Genomic DNA, 21,685 nt, shown 5'->3' with positions numbered 1-21,685 from the left:
TTTCCTGCAAATTTTCTCATATGGGTTGATTTAGGAAGAAGCTCATAGAATCCCAAAGAAGATATTTATACATCTACCTGCTCACAAATGGGATGAGGGACAGGATGTGCTTTTAATCAAGCAAGTTCACTGATTGGCATAGGTAATGTTGTCATTTGGACATGCCTGATTTGAATCTTGCAGGATCCTAAGTCTAACTGTAATTAGAACTATTAAAGATTTACAAGAAATCAAGCTATTTTGCATTTTGGTTCTTCAGAGGAAGATTTTTTTAAGCACCTCTTGAGAACCTAACAGTGTAGAAATATAGAAACACAATAGCATTAATGTCTATATTTAGATGTTTTTCCAGTTTAATGATTTTATAAGTAGAGAAGGAGACATTATTATAAAAACATGGGAAACAGAGGGGAAACTCTGATGCTAACGATTATATGGATGTTAAAAGCATTTCTATGGATGCAATGGTGTATCTATAAGAATGTAATCACTCCAGAAATAGGGAGCTAGCTGCTGCCAATAGTAGTAAACCAGTAATTATCTCTTTCCTTGCCATCTCACTCCTGGAAATCACAGTCTGAGAGATATGATGAGCTAGCCATGGATAAATGGAGATGAAATCTTAACAAATCAATCTTTGTGAATGATAACTTAACCAGGGACAAAGGGTCATCAGTCTTTGGTCAATGGATTTTAACATCAGGTTTGCAGTGCTCAAATGGCAGCAGCAAGGCTGCTTTTTAAGTCAATGAAATAGTGCTGACTAATACCACATGTAAGGGTATTAGTGGCTAAGATGCTGGGCTTGTCAATCAGAAAGGTCGGCAGTTCAGTGGTTCGAATCCCTAGGACCATGTAACAGAGTGAGCTCCAGTTACTTGTCCCAGCTTCTGCCAACCTAGCAGTTCAAAAGCACATAAAAATGCAAGCAGAAAAATAGGCACCACCTTTGTTGAGAAGATTCCATGCACCTTTGGCGTTTAGTCATGTCGGCCCAAATGACCACAGAGACACTATGGACAGTGCTGACTCTTCGGCTTTGAAATGGAAATTAGCACCACCCCCTAGAGTCAGGAATGACTAGCACATATGTTTGAGGAGAAACGTTACCTTTACCTAATACCACATGTAGATAAATTATAATTCCTTTATAAGGTCAACTGAATTGGCTCCTACTTCATTTCTAAGCAGAATTCAAACTATTGGGATCAATTTAGTAAAGGCCCATTTCCTCTCTTTTTAACCAGACATCTTACAAAACATTGGTAAGAAAAGCCATCCAGTGTCTTAACCCACTTCTCTGATCAGCTGGGAATTAATGGCAGGTTGTCCATTTCTAAAAAGGTTAGTACATGGAAGATTGCCTTACTATTTCCGCCCTCCTGGAGATCTTGCTCAAGATCAACTGGGAAAAGAAAGAAGGAAGGAGATTAATAGGCGTGTGGTTCCTGAATAAGTGTGAATGCATACACATGAGGATTGTTGTTGTGGCCTGCCAGTGGAGCTGGCAGCAGATTTGGACAGTGAGGAGGTTGGGGAGGAACAAGGGCCACTCCTGATGCCTGGGGAAGGCTCTGATGAGGGCTCTGTGTCGGAGGCAGAGAGGGGGCCAGATTCTTATGCCAGTTATCAGTTGCCTTCAGAGTCAGACATCAGTGAGGCAGATGAACACCTGGAGCCTATTCCCAGTGTGCGCATGCACAGACTTGCCAGATTAAGGGAATAGATAAAGAACAGGGGTCGACTTGCGAGAAAGGCCACAGGTGGATGGTGAATGGCCCCTCCCAGAGGAAATAAAAGAGAAGCAAAATGGGAGTGGATTTTGCAGGAGACAATTAATTTGCTTAATTGCTTCCTGACTCTCTCTGACTCCTTGCCAAGTTTTGCAGATATCGGCCTGTTCAGCTTCCCAAGCTAGATAAGGTCTGTGACTGTAAATCGTCCCTTGAAAGACTTTGCTGGATGTGAATGAGCAAAATTCACAGTAAATTACTAAAAGAGGTTTTTGTCGGGGCAAGGTGTTTGCTTCATGCTCTCAGGAACCCTTGGTCAGAACATTTGTTGCCTCTAGGAGGTCAAGGTAGTTTACATGGATAGCAAACATACAGAAGAATATTTGAATTGTGCAGCACCTTTTGTTACTCCAAGAACAGCCTTCAAAGACAAGCTCAGGTTGCCTTCACCGGCATAATATTCTTCAAACATCCAGGCCTACCTGGAGGCTCTAAGTATACTTTCTCTGGCCATGTCCTCAGTAAAGCTGTGGCTTTCTTTTCTTACCTCTTTCAAATTCCTAACTCTGTGCCTGGCATTTTCACTTTAAAATGGGGTAGGTGTGTGTGTGTGTGCGTGCGCATATAATGCACTTAATGTTCACAGGGTCGTCAGTTTTCCCAGGAATAATTCCACATTTAACTCTCTCTGGGACCAAGCAGATGACCAGGCTGGTGAAGACAGATTTATGCTACTGTGTACCCATTGTGCAGTAAAATCTAGTGTTCTATCTATAATTACTCTAAGAAAATCACGTCCCATTGATTCTTTCCCCATAATAATAACGTTAATCCTCAAGCTTTTAAAAATGCAACTTTTAAAAAGTCTTTACCTTTTCTTTTCAATTGCCTTCCCAAGCCACAATAATAACGTATCTGCAGCAAAATAAAAAAGACAAAGGAGCAGTAGGGGTTTCTTTTATGGAATGCTTTTAATGCCACTTTTGCTACAGATGTCACAACATGATGCTCTCTTTCTCACAGCTGGGTGAAGTGAGATGGCGATTTTGATGGAAACTGCATAAAGAAAGCATTGCTCCCAAAAATGATGAATGGTTAATTAACAACAGAAGAACAGGCAATATTCTATTCTTCTCTTCTCTTCTCTTCTCTTCTCTTCTCTTCTCTTCTCTTCTCTTCTCTTCTCTTCTCTCCTCTCCTCTCCTCTCCTCTCCTCTCCTCTCCTCTCCTCTTCCCTCCTCTCCTCTCCTCTCCTCTCCCCTGCCCCTTGCTTTAAGGGCAGGGGCATTGAACAATATTATCTGGAACCCAGAGCAATTATAGATACGTTTAATAGTTTTGATTACTAGAAATTCCTCTTTGTCGAACACCAGTGAATTGATGGGCAAGTTCACAAACAAGTTATTTTGTTTCTCCAAACGAAAAGGAACTTGAGTGTGAACTTGCTCATCAACTCCTGCTGTTTCAAGAAGAGGAACTTCTAGCAATCAAAACTACTAAACATATCTACAATTGCTGTACTTTCTAGACAATTTCATGCAATGCCCCTACTCTTAAAAGACAAAATTGCCTTTGGGAACTTTCCTACCCAATCTGGCACTCATCCAATGTTTCAGACAACAATTCCTATTCACTCTAACCAGTATGTCCAGAATAGAATAGGATAGGATAGGATAGGATAGGATAGGATAGGATAGGATAGGATAGGATAGGATAGAATTCGTTATTGGCCAAGTGTGATTGGACACATAAGGAAATTGTCTTTGGTGCATATACTCTCAGTGTACTTAAAAAGACAAGATACATTTGTCAAGAATCATAAGGTACAGAACTTAATGATAGTCATAGGGTACAAATAAGCAATCAGGAAACAATCAATATCAATATAAATCATAAGAATATAAGCAACAAAGTTACAGTCCTGCAGTCATAAGTGGGAGGAGATGGGTGATAGGAACAATGAGAAGACTAATAGTAATAGTAATGCAGCCTTAGCGAATAGTTTGACAGCGATGAAGGAATTATTTGTTTAGCAGAGTGATGGCATTTGGGAAAAACTGTTCTTGTGTCTAGTTGTCTTGGTATGCAGTGCCCTATAGCATCATTTTGAGAAAAAAATTATGTCCAGGATGCGAGAGGTCTGTAAATATTTTCACGGCCCTCTTTTTGACTTTTTGACATAAACACATGAATTGCAATCCTAAACATTTGAACGGGATCATGAAGGAAAAGGAATCAGGTGCCTTCACTCAAAATTAACCTCCTCACAGAAGAAAGTGAAAATATAATTGCGAAGATTTCATAGTTAGTACAAAAGCCCTTATATGGGGCATCTCAGAGAAAGGGAAGCAAATTGCATTTGTATCCAAAATTATTATTGCAATACTATGGTTCTAATACACAGTATGAAGCCCTTTTAATTAAGGTAGAATTTTATTTGTGAAATCTTGATCCATTCTCTCATTTGCTACTGGAGCTTTCTTTAAAAATTGCAATGAAACTTTATAAATGTTTTCAACAGTACTAATCTATATGGTTACCTAGAAGGAAGTCACATTGCTTTTCGTACACTAAACTTCTAAGTTATCATAAATAGTACAGGAGTATCACGTGAATCTTGAGTACCATAATTAAAAATTTGCCCTGATAGTAAATAAGATTTGTTCGATATTATGGTTCCATGTTCTCTATTTATCTCTAGATAGGATCTTTGACATTTTTATTTCTCACTTGGTTAAATTTCTTTTTGAGGTTTATACAAGAAAATGAGAATAAATGTTAGCTTGTAAATGGGACTGTTCAGGAGAGGAAAATCAGGTTTTTTGCCAGTTTTCTGATATCTATAAAGTTGAAGAGTCATTATACAATGCATAGGCTACCTGTAGCATAAAGGTGTCTTCTTGAAATCAAATAATTGTTAGTGCAGAGGCTATAGTAATTGGTGGTATAGCAAGTGAAATGAATACAATATAATTTAAATGGCAATTCTGATCCAAAAGAAGCTCACAATACGGTTTAAAGAATTGCAGTATCTTAGAATCTGGAAATACATTTTCAATCCGTCTGTTAACTTACTTTCAATCAATATTAAAATATAGCACATGGCCTAGATTTTAAATTATTGCAAGGTTTATTTACAAATGGTGTAATTTTGGAGACAGAAAAAGAAAGAAAAGGTAAATAATATACATTGGAATTGCAAAATCTCTAATACCTGCATTTTATGATTGCTAAAATTATCATTAAGAACAGTTATACAAATGGGAGAAGGAAAATCCACATCGTGATGTTACAACATGGGGTCTCAATATTCTGAGAGTGCCATTGACACTTTTGCTGCTTGAGGGTCCTTTGAGACCTAAACTGTCCTGTAGAGACGGTGATCAGGAAGACAAAGCCTTGCTGGTCTCAGGGATATCGCAAAATCCCTGATAGACCCAAGGGAAGTGCTTCAAGCCCGCGGTAAACAGGCAGCCCCAGGCTGATGAAATCGGGATGCTCCGGAAGGAAGGAAGTGAAAAGAGAAAGTGAGTCCATCTGGTGAGGTATTTTTTCTATTTTGCTAAAGACTGCCCAAAGAAATGTTTCTTTAAAGCCAAATTAGATCCATAAACAAAAGAACTGAGCGACGAAAATAATCCTAATGGGATCACGGTGGAAAGTTTTTTTTTCTCTTTGTAACTATTTTTTGTGGATTGAAATGTTCGTAACGTTCTTTATCTCTCCTCTTAAACGGATTGATTTTTTCTGCTTCCTGTTGCTTTATTTTTTGACTTCTGAATTAAAACCTTCCTTTTTATTTTAACAATTTATCCTACTACTTGTTATTAAACCACACTAAAATAAATCTAAAGAACATTGTTTCCTATAGAAGGTAAAAATTAACCGCCACTCAGAGGTCAGAAGCTGGGGTTTTTGAAACAACATATTTCTCTTCTTATTTGACTTCACTAACTTTGCAGCTGAAGGGTTTGCAACTTGTTTACAGAAACTGATAAAGAACCAAGGGCACAACCTATTTTCACAGGTGCCTCTGAGAATTATTTTGGCAGCAAAAGAAAGAAAGAAAGAAAGAAAGAAAGAAAGAAAGAAAGAAAGAAAGAAAGAAAGAAGGGGGAAACAGAACACTTCCCCTTTGAAGAGCATAAAAGAGCTTGTGTTCAAGTCCATTTAAAATAAAAAAGAAGAGAGGCCTGGAAGGCTAGAGTAGCAGTTGCTATTAGTTTTTTTTCTTTCTCTCTTCTGTTTTGGAAACATGGATCAATACTTAGATGAGGAAACCTTAAAATTCCAAAATATCTTGGCTGGAATTCAAAATCTATTGGAAGGATATGGGAGAATTGAGAAGTTGGAAAGACTAGTCTTCCTCATAGCAAAAGATGAAGGGGTTGGAGCCCCAAAAATGAAAGGGGAGAATGAAGATATAGAAGATAAAGATAAGACAATAGATGAATTTATTAATGGAGCAAATGTGGGTGAAAGTGGAAAGAAGGGAATATGGAAAAGGAAATTCGATGAATTGGAGCTCTACCCCAGATTTCAGGACACAGAAGAAGAAAATACTAAGGATAATAAACATAAGAAGAGAATTTTTTTCAGAAGCAAGATTGACAACCAAAGACAAGTTAATTTTAGTAGCAACTGGTGGGCAATGAGATCAACTGAGAGATCCTTCAAGCAACAAAGTGCAGAGAGAAGTTTATAAAAACCTTATAAAGGAGATAAAAAGAAGACTGACTCTACAAGAGAGATAAGACTGTTTTGTTATTGGAAAGATACAGGCTGACAATGAAAGTTGATAATAAAAAATAGTTTTTTTATTATTGGTGATTAATAAGTAGGAATTTTGTAACTTATATTGTTTTAGATTGTTATTAAATGTTTACTCGCTAACAATTAATTAACTATAAATAATAATAATGAAATGATAATGGATACAGCGTAATGATATATACATATATTGGCAATTTAGTAAAAGAAATTTGGATATAAATTGTAAATTGTGACTTGGGAAAAAGACCTATAAATTTTATTAACAAATTTTCACTTAGATCTTGTTATAAAGGTGTAAGGGTTTTTTGTTTTTTTGTTTTTTGTTTTGGTTGTGTGGATGTATCATGATTGGTAGATTGGTACATAGGACAAGCGAACAGGAGAATAAATGCACGCATCGCAGAACACAAGAATGCAGTAAGGAAAAAGAAAAAAAACTTCCTCCCTTTTTCAGCACCTTAAAGTTACAGGACATGAAATTAATTCTGAAGGTACCAAATACTGAACACTTCAACAGGAGAATAATTATGGAAGCTATCAAAATAGAGAAACACCCCCACAACATGAATAAACGTGATGATACATCCCGCCTACCAGACATCTGGAAACCAGCCATAGTCAACAAATGAGCCCCACCCACCATCCAGGCCGTTACAACATGAAACAACAACGGACACACAGCCAGCACCAGCACCAATCTACCAATCATAATACAACCTCTCAACCAATCATTCCACTTTCTGAAACAAAGCCAGCACTCCACACACCCCACCAAGATTTATAGAAAGATAGCAGCTCCAACTATGCTTTAAGCTGAAAACACCAGCCTGAAGATGGCCAGTGTGACCTCAGCAAAACGTTGCCAAGACAATCTCAATCTTACATAGGAAAAGACCCGAATACAACAAGACCAGCATATATATATATATATATATATATATATATATATATATATATATATATATATATATATATATATATATATATATATATATATATATATATATATATATATATATATATATATATATATATATATATATATATATATGAATGAACATGTCACTGCTCAACCTATCTTATTAACTATAAATTGTTTTGTGTAGAACAAGACATACAGAAGGTCTCGATCAAAACAAACTACTAGCCTGAACTTTTTCTGCATCACCATTGCATTCATGCACCTATCTTGCTTTGAGATGGTAACTAAAGAGCCTTTTAGCATTCCAGAAAGAATGGAATAGCGAGTAAGCAGAAGCAATTTTGTTTTCCATATCCTGTGCACTTTGCAGAAATAGCATACTATTATTTAACTGAAATTGTATCCGTAAGGCCTTAAGGCTGAAACTCAGACATGATAAAAAATATCTAACCTTAGGCATTTTCTCTCTGTAATCTGTTTTGTCATACCATCTTGCATAAGGTTTTTCTTATTTTATAAATGACATTATTAGATTTATTGATCATGTGTAGAACTATTCACACTATTGTTCAATTTATAGAGTTGTATATGATGCCTTACCCTGGGATTACAGCTTCCTACATCCCAACATCAGGAAACATCCATATAGTGTCCATAGTACAGTACAAAATTTACTGTAAAAATCATACATGTAAAAGAAAGTCTTAAAAAACATTAAGATTTGTCATTGCCTTAGTAACCAAAATCTGGTATTATTTCCAATCCATTTTAGATCTTGTATCTAAATGAAACAAAGCTTATGTGTGTATAAGATTCAATGGTATTTATCTTTTGTTATCTGTATTTCTTTTTTCCTGCTATTGTTTTATTCGTCACCGTCTGAGAAACCATATTTTCCTTATGTTGTTGTTGTAAATTAGATCATCAGTTTCCCCCACTTTATTTTTGGTCAAAGGCTATGTTACTGAAACAAAAGCTTCCTGACATGCTAATTGTATCTAGTGATTTTTGATGTTATGCCCAAATGCTTTGAAGTAAAGTATTCTGTTTTAGAGCAGCAGCCCCCGACCTTTTGGGTGCTAGGAATCGGTTCCGTGGAGAGAGATTTTTTTCATAGACCAGAGGAGGCATGGTTTCACATGCTTCCTGCATCCTGCAGATGGGCTTTTGCTTGTTTGCGTGGCCCAGTTTCTGCATTGTTGCAGTGCCGGTCCATGGACCGGGGGTTGAGGACCCATGTTTTAGAGCATTTGTTTAAAATTTTGTAAACTTTACAAGGTAAAGTATCTTAAACAATGAAAAGATGCTATTGAATGAATGAGTTCTGTTGATGGGATACCCTTATTACAATGCCAAAAGCGTGGGGCATCTTAAAGGCAAACCAATGGGTTATTTATTAAGCTTCCACAATAAAATGCAGTGATATTTAGAATGTCAAAGCCTTGCTAATGTGGCTTCCGCTGTGGAAATTCCTATCCCTTTGGAAGTCCATGTCTCATATTCATTGCTTAGTAACCCTTTTAAAAACCCAATGAGATGAAAGGTTCTGGCAAGAGCTTATTAGATTTCTCATCTACTTGAATCTGAGAAATTCAGGATAGGGAGAAAGCTAGTTGGGGCAAAGAGAAACTGTACCATACGTGAAAAGAATATACCTCAAATACTAATAAAGATCTAACGTAGGAATTGTAGACTCTGCTGCTTTCAATTGTCTGGATTTCCTATGACCATATGGGTCACATTTGAATTACTGCTTTGCTTCAGTTATCAATAAAGCTACGTTTCAAGCAGATATATATTTTTTTAGATTTTTATCACCCACAGTTCTCTAATGATTCTAAGCAGAATTGTTGTAGCAAAAGATATGTATATTTCCATCTGTTTGTTATTCATAAAGTTTCTTTTGATGGCTCCCCCACACAAAAAAATATGGTACAATGTTTACTTTTTTGTTTCAATTCAGGATTTTGGCCTCACAATGAATGTGTCCTTTGCATACATTACAGTGGGTAGCATTTGGCCAATTTAGGAAATGATCTAATTTAATGAGACTTTATGGAGGATAATGCATATTACTTTCCTTAATTCAAAACTGGAAGCATCTCTTCCTCATTAAGTTGAGTAGTGAATGTCATCATAGGGTTTCGTCCTGAGGTTTTTCCCTTAAGGTTCTGGGTAGATTATAGATTAAAACAGACTATTGTTCCACGATTAATATATATAGAGCCGAGGTGGTGCAGTGGTTAGGGTGCAGTACTGCAGGCCACTTCAGCTGACTGTTATCTGCAGCTCAGCGGTTCTAATCTCACCGGCTCAAGGTTGACTCAGCCTTCCATCCTTCCGAGGTGGGTGAGATGAGGACCCAGACTGTGGGGGCGATATGCTGACTCTGTAAACCACTTAGAGAGGGCTGAAAGCCCTATGAAGCGGTATATAAGTCTAACTGCTATTGCTATTGCTATTGCTAATACAATTTAATAATCTTACACTCTCAATAGATCCTTGAGCTCAGCAGCTGTTTGGGATACTTATGAACAATTTTATAGAGATTGTAAATAATCTTAAGAAGGAAGCATTCTTTTTTGTTTTCAAGGAACGTTTTTATGATTTACATGTTTCTGCCCCATTTGAAATGTTCAAATATTAGCAACCTTTACCTGATGTTAAATTGCAGTTATCAAAGCCAAATCTTAATTTTTTTAAAAATCTCCAACTGGTATTGCCCAGGTATTTATGGCCTTGATTGTATTTCCACCATTCAATTTAGATTTCAAAATTTTCCTAACTCTGTTGGTGTACTCTCGCCTGACAATAGTTTTTACTTCTCCATGCTTGATATTATCCAACTGCAGAATGCCTAAGTATTTGTAGGCTTCATTTTCATTGCATTTAATTAGTTGGCCATTGGGCATTTCAATTCCCTCACATGCAGTGATTTTGCCTCTTTTTATGGATACAGTGGCACATTTTTCCATGCCAAACTGCATTGAAATATCGGTGCTGAATACTCGGACTGTGTTTGTCAATGATTGGATTTCTATTTCTGACTTTTCATAGAGTTTCAAATCATCCATATATAGTAAATGTGAAATCTTTTCAGCTTCTTTGGATCATTGCGATGATGAAGAGAAGAGGTGAAAGTGAATCACCCTGGAAAATTCCTTGCTTGATATTAACCATTCTGTAGATATTATTATTATTATTATTATTATTATTATTATTATTATTATTATTATTATGTTAATATTTGGTGAGATTCACAGTCTTTGGGCCTGGTTGGTAGCTCAACAGCTCGAGTCCTAACCAAGGACCTAGGAACTGTTAAGGTAACGTCGGAGGATATAAGCTGTTCCAAGTAGGGTGGTTTTTTGTAGAATCAGAATGTTCAAGTCTAATAAACATAGAATTTCCAAATAGCAAGGTATTGCTAAAAGAGCTCCAATTACAATCGGGGCAACACACAATTCCTTTTTCCACAGTCGCTCAACTTCAATTTGCAAGTCCCGGTACTTTCTGATTTTTTTTTCTTGCTGTTTATCTTCAATTCGTGCATCTCCAGGTATTGCAATGTTAATGAACCATACTTTTTTTCCTTTCAACTATTGTTATGTCAGATGTGTTGTGGTCCAAGTGCCTGTCAGTTTGAATTCTGAAGTTCCACAAGATCTTGACTTTCTCATTCTCTAAAACCTTCTCAACCTGATGGTCCCAGTGGTTTTTGCTGTACTGGCACAATTTCCAGTGAATGATCTTAGCAATATGGTCATGGCATTGTAGGTAGTCAGTTTGTGAAATTTTGCTGCGCCCACTGATCAAGTGGTCGACTGTCTAATCTTTCTCATTGCAGAGGTAACATTTGCTGTTGAATTTTTGCCTTCACGCAGTTTGTGGCTAAGACTTGTTTTTGAGCTACCAAAATAAAGCCTCTTGTTTCTTTTTTCAGTGCTCCTGATCTTAACCAGTTCCAAGTTAGCTTTTGGTCAGCTTTTCAAATATTGGCTATGCATAGCTTTGTTTTTCCAATTTTCAGCTTGCTTCTCAATTACTTCTTTCTTATATTCAGCTTTTGACTTAGTTATCTTTAAAAAGGCCTCCTTTATTTACTTCCTTAATCACTTTTTTGGATACAATCATTCAAGCTGTGTTTTTCTTCTTCCACAGTCTGTTTTACTTGTAGGAATCCTTGACCACCCTCTGCTCTTGTTAGATATAATAGGTCAACATCACTTTTAGGGTGCAAAGCATGATTCATTGTCATAAGCTTCCTTGTTTTTCTGTCCAAATTGTCCAACTCCATCTGGTTCCAGTCAATTATTCCTGCAGAGTATCGAATCACAGGTAGAGGCCAGGTATTTATGGCTTTTATGATGTTTCCTCCACTCAATTTGGACTTTAATATCTTGCGAATTTGTCGAATGTACTTGGCTGAAGTTAATTCCTTGCCTTTATTATGCATTAAGTCAGAGGCCTTTAAAATCCCCAAGTAGTTGTAGCCTTCTTCTGGTTTTACTGCCTTTATCATTTCTTCATTCTCAAGTTCTATTCCATCATCTTCTATGACCTTGCCTGCTTTGGTTGCCATTGTTGCACATTTGTCATTTCCAAACTACATACCAGTGTCTTGGCTAAATTCTTTTGTGCTTTCAATTAATAAATTCAGTTCAGCTTTTGTTTTACCAAACAGCTTCAAATCATCCATGTATACCAAGTGCGAAATTTTCAGTCCTTTCTTTGCAAGTTCATATCCATAGTTCATTTTCTTCAGGATGATGATGATGATTATGATGATGATTATATTATTATTATTATTATTATTATTATTATTATTATTATTATTGTTGTTGTTGTTGTTGTTGTTGTTGTTGTTGTTGTTGTTGTTATTATACAATTGTATCACAGCGGCCAGTTGTTTCACCGGATTTGGCATTGGTTACTAGTCGGGCCCCACCCAGGGGCCTAGGACGTCGTAACGTATTTTCTTAATATGCGTGCAGATCCAAGCAGTGCGGCTTTTTGCATTTGACTGATGGTGATTTTGTCAATTTTTAACTGTTTTAAATGTAATTCCAGTGCTTTTGGAATAGCACCCAGTGTGCCAATTACCACTGGAATTACCACTGCTGGTTTGTGCCATAGTCGTTGAATTTCGATTTTTAAATCCTGGTATTTCGCGATTTTTTCATGTTCCTTCTCGGCGACCCTGCTATCACCTGGTATTGCGATGTCTATGATTGTGACCTTATTTTTCTCAACCAGTGTGATGTCTGGTGTATTATGCGCCAGTATTTTGTCGGTTTGTATACGGAAATCCCACAAGATCTTGACCATCTGATTTTCAGTGACTTTTTCAGGCTGATGTTCCCACCAGTTTTTTGCTGTTTTGATATTATAATTTTTGCACAAATTCCAATGGATCATTTGCGCTACTGAATTGTGCCACAATTTATAATCAGTCTGCGCGATTTTTTTACAGCAGCTGAGTATGTGATCGACAGTTTCATCAGCTTCTTTGCAAAGTCTGCATTTGGCATCATCAGAGGATTTTTCGATTTTGGCCTTAATGGCATTTGTGCGGATAGCTTGTTCTTGCGCAGCCAGGATTAGTGACTCTGTTTCTCTCTTTAATGTACCTGTTGTTAACCATAACCAAGTTTGTTCACTGTCCACTTTATCTTTTATTTTTTCCAGAAATTGGCCATGCAGTGCTTTGTTCTGCCAACTCTCCATTCTTGATTTTATCACATCTTTTCTGTATTCTTGTTTCGTCTGTTGGGCCTTCAGTAGATTTTTGTTCTTTACTTCGATTAATAGATGTTCTTGATTTTCTTTTAAATAATCAGCCAGTGCATGTTTTTCTTCTTCAACTGTTTGCTTCACTTATAATAATCCTCTGCCACCTGATTTTCGGGACAGATATAGTCTATCAGTATCACCACGTGGATGTAAACTGTAGTGCATTGTCATTAGTTTCCTGGTTTTTCGGTCCAAAATGTCCAAATCAGCTTGTGTCCAGTTAAATATACCAGCTGTGTATCTTATAACTGGTATTGCCCAGGTATTTATGGCCTTGATTATATTTCCACCATTCAATTTAGATTTCAGAATTTTCCTAACTCTGTTGGTGTACTCTCGCCTGACAATAGTTTTTACATCTCCCTGCTTGATGTTATCCAACTGCAGAATGCCTAAGTATTTGTAGGCTTCATTTTCGTTGCATTTAATTAGTTGGCCATTTCAATTCCCTCACATGCAGTGATTTTGCCCCTTTTTATGGATACAGTGGCACATTTTTCCATGCCAAACTGCATTGAAATATCGGTGCTGAATACTCGGACTGTGTTTGTCAATGATTGGATTTCTATTTTTGACTTTCCATAGAGTTTTAAATCATCCATATATAGTAAATGCGAATTTTTTTCAGCTTCTTTGGCTGTTTGGTAGCCTAATTTCATTTTTTTAAAGATTACTGATAGTGGGATCATTGCGATGATGAAGAGAAGAGGTGAAAGTGAATCACCCTGGAAAATTCCTCGCTTGATATTAACCATTCCGTAGATCTCATTCCCTACCGCCAACTCAGTTCTCCATTGTTTCATCGCCTTTTCAATAAAGGATGTAATATCTTTGCTAATGCCAGTTGTTTCTAAGCATTTTATGATCCAACTATGTGGCAGTGAGTCAAATGCCTTTTTGTAATCAATCCAACCATATTCAAGTTCGTTTTTCTGTTCTTACAATTTTCTAATATCATTTTATCAATTAGAAGCTGATCTTTTGTGCCCCTGCTCCTTCTTTTGTTGCCTTTTTGCTCTACTGGCAAGATCTTGTTTGTTTCCAAATAATCCATCATGTTATCTGCAATAATGCCTGTGAGTAATTTGAAGGTTGTTGGCAAGCATGTTATTGGTCTGTAGTTTTCAGGTGTTGTTTCTTTAGTTGCATCTTTCTGAATCAAGTATGTTTTTCCAGTTGTCAACCATTCATCAATTTGGCCCTTTTGTAAAATTTCATTCAGTTGCCTGGCCAATATTGCATGTAAACTGGTCAGATATTTGAGCCAGAAACCATGTAATTGGTCCTTTCCAGGTGATGTCCAATTCTTTACCTTTTTAACTCGATTTTTGACCATCTCAGTTGTTATTTCTAATACTTGCATTTGTTTGTTGCCAATGCTTCTCTCAAAGTCATGTATCCACTTTGCTTTCTTGTTGTAGTCCTTTGCATTTTCCCACAATTCTTTCCAGAATTCAACTGTGGCCTGCTTTTCTGGTTTTTCACTTTTGGTGTCACCATTCACATTAAGACTTTGATAAAAACGCCGTTGGTCTGATCGAAATTGCTGATTTTGTTTATATTGGATGATTCGTGCCTCATATCTTTCAATTTTTCTAGCTGTTGCTGTTATCTGCTGTTTTACAATCTCTACAGCTTCATTGATGTTTCTTGTATCCAATCTATATCTTCTGATTAGCCGATCTATGATTTTGTTGTTTTTAAGCCGTTGCTCATGCATGTTCTTTAAGTTACTAGCATCTGCCCTTAATTTTTTTATTTTTTGTTCTAAACGGATTTTCCACTTTGGCTTTGATGCTTTTTCTGTTGTGTGACTAGGTACTTTAATTTTAATGCCTAGTTCCTTAGTGACTATTACAGCTGCGCTGTACATTAACTGGTTTGTTTCCAAGATGGATCCCGGTTCAATTGTTGAAAACACTGCATTAACCATTTTCATGAAAAGGGCCAAAATTTTCTTAGGCACAGTTTTTAGTGATGGTAAACGTTGCCTTTCCTCATTAAGCAGAAAATGCTCCATGATCTTATCCTTCAATTCTTTTTGTTTTTGAGTTAGTTCATCAGTTGGTTCAGTGAAACTGGTTCTAGTGGTGGTGATGTTATTTCCTCCCCGAGAGCTTCTTCTGGGAGTTCTACTATAATGTCTTTAGTTGTGTCTTGAATATCAGTTATTTCCGCTTGTGATATTGTTTTTTGGGTTTTGCAATTTGCCTGAATTTTCTCATGTTCAACTTCACTAAACACTTTATTCTGTATAATAAATCGCCTTTGATCTGCTAGTCGTTGTTCACTAGCATTTGAATCTGGATATTGTTGTTTCCATAATTCATACATTCGCTTTAAATAGCCTCTTTTTTCTGGCTCTGAGTTGTAGTAACAGGCCATTATGGCACGGTTTTCATCTGCACTATATTTTTGTCGTTTTGTTGGCTGGTCCACTTGTAGCCCACTTGTCAACGGATGTCCAGGGACCCCAACATCTGCCCCGTCCCTTGTTAACCCGCGCGACGACCAATGCAGTATAAAATTTTTATTCGTTTCTTTCACCATATTGTATGGGATTTTTTTTATGGGACCAGGTTACCAACCTGACCCTAACCCTTCTCCTTTCTTATCCGGGCTTGGGACCGGCAACGGCGGAGTTGTTGTTGTTGTTGTTGTTGTTGTTGTTGTTGTTGTTGTTATTATTATTATTATAAGCGTTATTAGCACTTTCTTTAAAGTAATTCATTTGCAGAAGAATATTATAACTTCCTTCTGTGGATACTACCCTTTTAATAATGCAGTCTATTATAATGATGGGTTTTTGTTTTTGTTTTGCCCACCTTGAAACTTCTCTGATTATGGTATGGGAATAGTCAATGCACAAGAAAGACTTCCAGCCTCTCACCTTCTGTTAACTTAAAACCTGGGCTAACAGAAGTGCTCCTATCTAATCAACAGTAAAATTAGTTTTCATAAGCTGTGCTGAATTCAGGTGTAACAAGCTGTGTGCTAGAGATTAGGTGGCCATTTCCTCCCTTTTCTGCAAAAAGCAGACACAATGTTTTGATTTTACCTTTGCTTGGCAGAGCATGGCGGCAATCTACAGAGAAGCAGTGTTAACATTTTGATTGTTTGATTAATGGCTCACAGAGCATAAAAGGTCTACTCAGCCATATATTTAGTTGGAGGTTCTTCGGCTAGGCAAGCAAAAGCCCCTGTATTATTTATCTCGCAAAGTAAGTGTGTTAATAAATTACAAGTGGGTCTTGCGACAAAAAGTGCAATGTGAAGTGTTCCTTTTCAGGATCAGTCATTCAGCCAATCCATCTGGTCTTCTGCTCCCTGCCCCAATACTGTTCAGGTTCTATTTTTACAAATCTGCCAATGCTTATGCATACTTTTCTGTACCATTAAATCTATTAAATTACATTTTAATCTTTTTTGCATGGGTTGGGAAGTTTTGATTCCACAAAGAGTCATATTCAATTTTGAGAGCACTATTAATGTTGTATCAGCTCTAAAATAAACATTTGATATTACAGACAGACCAAAGATGTTATGGCAGCAAGAAGGCAAACTCAATCATAAGAATTTTGAGTTTTTAAAAAAGATGCTAATATAAGCCTCTGTTTAAGCTACACCATTTAAAAAAAAGGAATATGTTTGGAATATTTTGGATTTTTTTTTAGTTAACATGTCCCTTTGATTCATGTACTATGGTGACTGTCTTTGGGCATCACAATATTTAATTTTTTTCTCTTTCATCATTCCTGATATTGCTTTACTGAACATTAAATACATCTTGGAACATTCCTTCTAAGTTCTTGTTTAACCAATTTGTCATTTAAGTTTTCAAATGATCAAACCAACACGTAATTGCAAATGGACTCAACCAGTAGACCACACAGTCTCTTTCTCTCTAAAGTATAATAGGATTTATTAGACTATAGAAAATAGAATAATAGGGTTGGAAGATATCTTGGAAGATATCTTGGAAGTCTTCTAGCCCAATCTCCTACTCAAGCAGAAATCACTATATTATTCTGGACAAATGGCTCTCCAGTCTCGTCTTGAAAACCTTCAGTAATGGAATACCGATAAGCTCTAGAGGTAAGCTGTTCCACTGATTAATTGTTCTCAATGTCACAAAATTTCTCCTTAATTCTATTGTATATCTCTCTTTAATGATCTTCCACCCATTACTTCTTATCCTGGTGCTTTGGAGGTTAGGTTGACCCGCTCTTCTCTGTGATAGCTCCTCAAGTACTGGAAGACTGCTATCATATCACCTCAGTCCTTCTCTTAGGTAGACTAGACATACCCACTTTCCTCAATTGTTCATCTTATGGTTTAGCCTACAGACCCCTTATTATTTGTCTTTGTCTCAACATGTTTTTGTATCATGGAGAGCAGAACTGGATGCAGTATTCTAAGTGTGTCTCACCAGTACAGTATAAAGTGGTATTACCGTTCTCCAAAGTTGGTGGAGACAGCGGTCATGCATGGGTTAACTCAGTCAGTAACCAATAGAACTGAGTCTACCAAAGTGATGTCATCACCTCTGAGGAGCATGCTCCCGCTTTTTTAGACTCAGTTCGATTGGAACTTGCTGTGCTAATCGCTTTCTCCTCAACTAATACTTAATAATTGACTATTCTAATTGGATTTAATTGGCTTTTACTCAAAGAAAAAAAAATCATCTAAATTGGAAGCTGAGAATAAGGTCCTACTGGATCTTTGGAGGCAGGACTCTCAATAGCCCCTGGGCAGCTGGAGAGACATTGCCAGGGTTTATTCGAGGCTTTTGCCTCTGAATTTGCCTATGGGCTTCTGAGGCTCCCTGACTAACAGCGCAGGTTGCAATAGTCATTGGAGGCTTCACTTAGTGCTGTTGCCTCTGTTGAGTTTCCCTGCTTCTGGCTTTGCCACCAGTGCCGCTGATCGCCGCCGCCACCTCCAGAAGTTGTCTGATGCCGCAGGGAGCTTCTACAAGCCGCACCACCACCACCACTGGGAAGTGTCACTGCTGCCACCGCACCTTGCCGTCATTCAGCCAACATCCCCGCTGCTGCTGGTCCACCACGGCTTCACCCTTGGCTCCATAGCTTTGCCGCAGGGCTTCAAATGCCCATGCTCACCTCGTGGTCTCAGCTACCTTGTGGTGCCGGCCCATAGGCTCTGTAGCCTCAGTGGCCATTTTGTTTGGGCACAAAAATCATCTGGTGGCCATTTTAAATGTCTTCAAGAGCCATGAGTACAGGCTATGGCCTCTTTTCCTAATCCTGAGCCTCAACTGCCTCCAGTCTCCTTGGCCCCTGCTCTCACCACCGAACCCCATTCATCTCGGGCCCACAGGCGCAGGCCTGCTCCTGAAGATAACCCCACTGAGCCTCCTTCCAGAAACCCCAGGCATAATCGGGGGGGCATAGATGATCCATCCCCTCGGGAGGATGACAGGGCCTCTCAGGTCCCTACAAAGAAGGGCAGGGCCAAGACCAAGCACACTGAATCTTGCATATTTCAGGCCCTGAGGCCTGTTCACTCCAGTCCCCCACCTGACTTATCTTCGGATTCAGAGGATGACCTTTCCCCTGCTGCCTCAATTCTTCAGCCCGAGGATTCCAGGGGCACAGATGATTTGGCCAACAGTGGGGATGATTCAGATTGTGGCAGGAGCATTACCCCTGATGAGGATCCCCTCTACCAGGAAGATATTTCCTCCCCTCTCTCCGCCGACACCGTTCTTACTCACAGGGCATGACTGGTATGATCTCTGAGGCCATTGAATGTGGTATAGCAGTTGGCCTTAAACACAGGTCCAGACCCACCTCCTTTTGTCGGTTTATTTAAACCTGCTGTTTTTCAATCTCTCCTTTTTAAGGCCAAAAAGATCGCAGACATTACTTCTCCCAAGATGACTCAGGGTTTGGAGGCAAAGAATGACATCACTGATCCGCTCTTCATCCAGCCTACGGTAGAAAAGGAGGTGATTCCCTCACCCAGACCCTTCATAGATGTTGTCCAGAATCAATGGGCTTCACCAGGTACCAGGCCCCTTCCAAATACCTCAGACAAGCGCCTGTATAATGTCGCTCCTGACCTTCCCAAGGCTTTGGAGGTACCTTCTATTGACTTACCTATAATTGGCTTTCCTCTCCTAATGCAGCCTCAGCAGCTCCTGAGGAGGCTCTGCGACCTGAAGACAATAGAATAGAAAAAAACTCTGGTCAAGGGTCACCAGGCCACAGCTTGGACCATTAGAGTGGGTACCTCCACTTCCTTCTTTAGTTGCTCTGCTCGTTTATGGCTGAGACAACTTCAAGCTCGCCTTCCAGCCAGAGATTGTAGGGCTCGCAGGGATATTAACAAAATTAAAGCAGTCCTAGAATACACAGCAGGTGCCTCCTTGGACATGGCCCGTTTTGCGTCCAAAGCTATTGCATCCTCCATCTCCACCCGCTGGCTCCTTTGGCTGAAACAGTGGCAGGCAGAAGCGCGTGCCAAGTGGAGACTTGCCTCCTCTCCCTATTCTTCCTCCCTTCTCTTTCATCCTCCATTAGAGCCCCTATTGGTAGAGTCCAAGGATAAGCGGAAGGTTCTGCCACCAGCCACTAAAAAGCAGGAAGGTCGGAACCAGACTTTTTATCGCAGGCGGCCCTTTCGTGGCCAGGATGGGAATGCCTCCAACTCTCGTCCGCAATGGCAGGCCCCACCCAGACAGCCCCCCTCCTTTTCTAACAGATCAGGCAGAACCAACCAATATGATATTACAAGGTGGATCGATATGCATCGGCAGATGCGGCCTTTGGACGGCGAGTCCTCCAACAGTTTCTTCCTTCTTCCAGCTCCTAGGCCAGTCTTATGCCCTCCCGGGACTGCATTAGCATTTTTTTGCAGCTGTATCACAACATCGTTTTCACATCCTTCAAGGTGGTGTGACTGGTTGTGTATCAATATTCATTATCTGGAGCCAAGGTAGCAGACATTGATACTGTAAGGGAGAATTCTTCTGAGAAGTCCATGCCTTCTTTCCTCCATTCTTCCTTTACTGTTCTTCGTCTTTTTCCAAAGGTCTGACATCTCGAATTGTCTCTATTTAGCATCCCTGTTATTTTGTGAAGCTAACAGAAAACTTTAATATTGCAGTAAATGAAAATATGAATTGAACTAGTGGAATAATTTTGAATCTACTCAGAAAGAATGTAAAATAACAATAAATTGGATTGCAAATGTAGCAGTTTAATGGATGATCGGATATTTTTATTTCCAGTTACTGACATAAATAGCTGTAGATAGTGACTGCTATGGTTACTTTCCTACTGCAAACTTACAAATGCATTGCACCATATGAAATTCAAAGATTAATCAAAGAATATTTTGCATCCTAATTAGTTCTATATACTGAAATAAAGGATGTTATCATATCATGTAGTTACTTGTGATGATTAATTGCACCATTGATAGCACAATGTATTGGTCCTGACAAAAAGCTTAATTACTAAAAATAAAAACAATCAACCAAATATCTTTAGCAGAATTTAATTATTTAGAGATAAACCCAATCCATCCCAGAATTTGATTTTAGAACATCTTCTGGATTAAAAAAAAATGGAACATGGGTTAAAGCATGTGAGACTCACACACCCACAGTTTTCTTGTTGACAGATGACTTTTACTATTATAATTTCACAACATAGTTTAGGATTGTACAGAAATGGCAAGCATACAATGCAGATTACAGATGACTCACAACTAAAACAAAACAAAATAGTTTCGATAGGAAGATATATTCTGATTTCTTGCACTTTAAAGAGCGCACACAGTTTGCTTTAATTCAGTAGGCGACAGGGCAACAAAACACACCCACAACACTAATTAACACATAGATAATGAGTTGAGAATAGGTCTGGAAAGAATTTATGCTTCCTCTATTTAAATGTCTCACGTGTTAAGAACTATGCTCTAAGAAATGGTGTAAATGCTAATGGACTATTCATTTATTTAATTGCTTGTTTATTTGAGGATTTATACACTGCCTTCCAGCAAAGCTGTGAAACTGGATTATGTATGATAAAATTACCATATGAGGACATAAGATAAAATGTAACAAAAACATTTCAGTTAAAACACATAGCTAATACCTGTGGTGTTAGCTATATCTTATACCACCTTCCCCATTGTTGTCTTGTTACATTCGTTTTTTGCAAACAAATACCGGATTGGGGAGGGGGGAATCTCCCTTCCTTAATTAAAAAACAAAATGGGCTGAAATAATGGCTGCTGGCTGGAGAATTCTGGGAGTTGAAGTCCACAAGTCTTAAAGTTGCAAAGTTTGGGAACCACTGCAGTAAAGGGAAGAGACCCACTCAATTTAAAAAGCAGGAGGAAATGGTGATGAGCCGATTGGCATCTTCACTTTACAGAGACTGAAGAATCAAGTTACTGGGAGGCAGAGTATGCAGTGAGGTGGTCCTGGATA

The sequence above is a fragment of the Thamnophis sirtalis genome, unplaced genomic scaffold, assembly GCF_051295495.1.
Source record: "Thamnophis sirtalis isolate CommonGarterSnake01/CBP01778 unplaced genomic scaffold, rThaSir2_p1.2 scaffold_1, whole genome shotgun sequence".
In the NCBI taxonomy this organism is placed as follows: Eukaryota; Metazoa; Chordata; class Lepidosauria; order Squamata; family Natricidae; genus Thamnophis; species Thamnophis sirtalis.
The sequence above is the reverse complement of the archived record's forward strand: the minus strand, read 5'-3'. Positions refer to the sequence as shown.